We start from the raw sequence: 3,748 nt of genomic DNA on the forward strand, positions 1-3,748 counted from the left end.
GGCACGGCGCGGATAGGAGAGAAGAGGAGAGGAAAGGGGAGGGGAGGAGAGGAATCTTTGCCAGGGACAATGTGGCAACCTCTGCCCTTTACCATAATGAAGCCCCATAGGTAGCAGTGGAAGACTCGGTAACAAAGGGGCCGGGGTGTGGAATTTGATTGCCCACGTATGCTTGTGGCCGTCCTGTTGTGTCTTCTGGTCATGAGTCACAGTCAAAGCTAAAACAAATCTCCCGTAAAGGTTCTCGTTGAGCATCAGAATCGCCAAGAGCCACCTCACTGGCATCGATGGAGTAAGACACGCTTGGTGTTCTCAGCCTAATGAGATCTTTCCGACAGTGAGCCCGAGCCCATGGCCGGAAGGGAGCCTTGGGTGCTCTGTTCAGGAATCTGTGTGAGTACCTGTCACGGTCCCTGGGACGCGGGCGTCTGAACAAGAGTGACTGAGTGAATGTCTGTCCTCGGAGCTGAGCAAGATGCTTAGCTTAGGAGATAGAGCAGAATTTTGCCATTATTACAATAAAATATATAATAAGATCTAATCACTAACAATATTAATAATGTAATCATAAATAGTTATTTGGCATTTACTTTGTAATGGGCAGTATTAAAAGGACTCCACTTACACAAATGCATTGATCCACCCTGCAGTCTCCAGCCAGATAAGGGTTGTAGTTGGCTGAAGTTTCGTAGCTGTCCCTTGCTGGGTAAATGAGCTAGAGGAATGAGTTGGACTTACTCATCTGGGGCCGAAGTGTCCTGTGCTCTGGTGCCACAAGAGAAAGGCGGCTGGCTGCTCTGGCTCTGGAACAGCTCTTGCAATCTTCAGTTTCTCTGCTCTTTGGCCAGTTCCTGGTTCCATCAACTGTTTTTATACACCGTCCTCAGGCAAAGAGTAAAACCTGCCGTGAGAACCCCGGCCCCTTCCTTACCGAGTCTTCCACTGCTACCTATGGGCGTTCATCACGGTAAAGGGCAGAGGTTGCCACATTGTCCCTGGCAAAGAGCTCTCTCTCCCCTTCCCTCGCCTCGCTCCTCTTCCCTCCCTGCTCCTCCCCCCCCCCAGGTTCAATATAAAAAGCCTGGCAGTCATTTCAGCTGCGCATTAGGGCACTGCTTGTCCCCTAGAGTATAGTGCAAAGAGCCATCCAACATCAGAGCCAGATTTCCAGTCCCCTCCCTGCCTGGGGACCTCAAAAATTAGGATCATTAAATAAGAGGTGAAAACAAAGTCTTTTAAGTTTAATTAAAGTTTAGCTTAGCCCAGAGCCTGATGAACAGAAATCGCTCACTGAATGGAAACCAACAACACTATCCCTATCTCTTGGGTCTACTCTTGGGTCAACCCTATCTCTTGGGTCAGGACCAAGCGTCTTGTTTTTCTACCTGACTTTTTTTGGTGACTCATCTTTGCAGTTCTGGAAATGACTTGCCGTCCCTAATGCAACGTCTAGCTGCTCACAGCACTGTCACCACCTAGAAGTGTCATACCATGTGTACCGCAGTCCGCTGCTCTGGGCCTGCGCAGGTGGAGCTTGCTTCCCGAGGGTTCCTGGCACTCCGGAAGTCTGAGGTGTTAAGATTTGGGTGTTTCAGTGTTTCCCTCAAAAATAAATTTTACCAAAAAAGAGGGATGTGGGGCAGAACCTCTTTCATGGAAGTCAAGTCACAGTCTGATAATAAATGAATAAATACATTACAGTGATATCTTGTGTACGAAGGAATACAGTTGCAGAGGCCCTTGCTGTAAAAGGTAATATGTTTAATTTAGGGAAAGAAATTTAATAACTTGGACCGCAGAGACAAAAACAGGTCAGGGACTCCCAAAATCAGCTGTGACCATGAAACAGAGGCGAGTCTTTCTATCAAGAGAAACCGAAACTGGCCCTGGAAACACTGGGCTGAGAGAAGGAAGCCAGCACCCAATAGTGAGAGAATTTTGATACCTGGTTCAATGAAGATCTGTGGGATTTATGAGGTAATCCATAATTACGGTCTACCGATAGGTTCCATCTGTCGTGCCAACTCTGACTACAGTGACCACGGGGATGGGAAATAAGACAGAGCTCTTGGAAAGTGTATTTTTATTAGTGGAAATATTGTAGGAGTGAAGAATGAACTATAAATTAGCAATATACACACCAGAAAGGAACAGCAAGAGGCCAAGCATGCACATATGTGCCACTCCACCCTACCAGAGATGAGCGGGTGAAGCAGGAAGTCACCCCATTAAGTCTACAGGGGTACACTCCTAAGCTTTCTAAACATCTTGACTTTAAAAATTCAGATTTGGAAGTCAAGTGTGGGGGTGCACACCCATAACCTCAGGGCTCATGAGGCTGAGGCAGGAAGGCCGGGAGCTGATTGGGTGCAGCCTGGCCTGAACAGCAAGCGAAAGGACAACATGGACTACAAATCGAGGCCTTGCCTCAAAATTTTTTAAAGAATATTTTTAGTTACAGTGCGCATCAGAAAGCCTCACAGCAGACAGGTCATGCAGGCATGTGAATATACTTCCCACGGCTTTCAAACATAGCCTAAATTTGTCTAAGATGGTGTCACAGCTAACCTTAGGTGTTGACCAGACTGGCTCAGAGCAGATCTGCAGAGCCGGAAGAGCGTGGCTCCCAGGCACACCTAGGAAGACGTCTTTCGAGAGTCAGCGTTGGCATCTGCGAGCCGAGTCAGACGACCTCCACTCGTCCATGCAGGTCGCCATCCACCTGCCAGTGCCCGGGTGGGGCAGAAAGGCATCGGGTGGACCGGTCAGTCTCCTCCAGCCGTGGACATCAGAGCGCGGGGCTCCCGTCCTCTGGACCCTGGGCCTTGTGCTCGCGGGCCCCCCATTCTCGGGCTTCCCCTCGGACAGAGTCGCTGTCCGGCCCTCATGCCAGGCCCTCGGCCCTGGGCTGCAGCCTTTCCAGTTGCGTGAACACACGCTGTTTCCCCAGTCAGTGCTGTCACCCTTCGGTGCGCACATGCCACCAGTTGTCTTTTCAGAGTATCCTAACAAATGTGGCGAATTTAATGTGATATGGTTTTATCACAAATAAGATAGCAAAGAAAACAGCGCAAACGGTGAATAAACTCCATGTAGAATTCAGCGTTTAGAAGTAAAGCCAGCGAGGGCTGGCGAGATAGCTCAGCGGGCTAAGCGCCTGCTTAGGCAAGTGAAGGGGCCGGGGCTCGATCCCTCACCACACGCCGCACCGGCCCGCCCTGGAGACCGGGCGTGATGGCGCTCGCCCGCAATCCCAGCGCTGGGGAGGCTGAAAGCAGGGGGATCACTATGAAGCCAGTGCTTAGACACTGAACTCAAAATTCATCTTGCTGGGATCTGATACACATTAGAGTCTGCTCTCTGACAGATTCTCCTAAAGTAGTGCTTGTTAGGAAAGAAGGAAGGAAAAAAGAAACGTACATATGCGGGCCAGCTTGGATAACTCTACTCCTGATTTCTGCTGGTCTATTGAAAGAAGCAGTTAATGTTTGGGGTTTTTTTTCTTCTCTTCCCTTTTTAATTTTGACCAATTTTGCATGCTTATATCTAGTACTCTGAACAACTAATTTGAAGACAACATTATGTAATATAACAACCATTGTTGAATTCCTATTATCACATTTAGTGAAGTTCTGTATTGTCTCTAACACCCAGTCCTAGCCCAGGCCCGGTGAGTGTGTGGGAGAGCTTCCAGCTACCCTGTGCCAGCGGGACCTACTGGACCCAGCCCAGGCGCAGCGTGGGCCAG

The sequence above is a fragment of the Octodon degus genome, unplaced genomic scaffold, assembly GCF_000260255.1.
Source record: "Octodon degus isolate 3935 unplaced genomic scaffold, OctDeg1.0 scaffold00283, whole genome shotgun sequence".
Lineage (NCBI taxonomy): Eukaryota > Metazoa > Chordata > Mammalia > Rodentia > Octodontidae > Octodon > Octodon degus.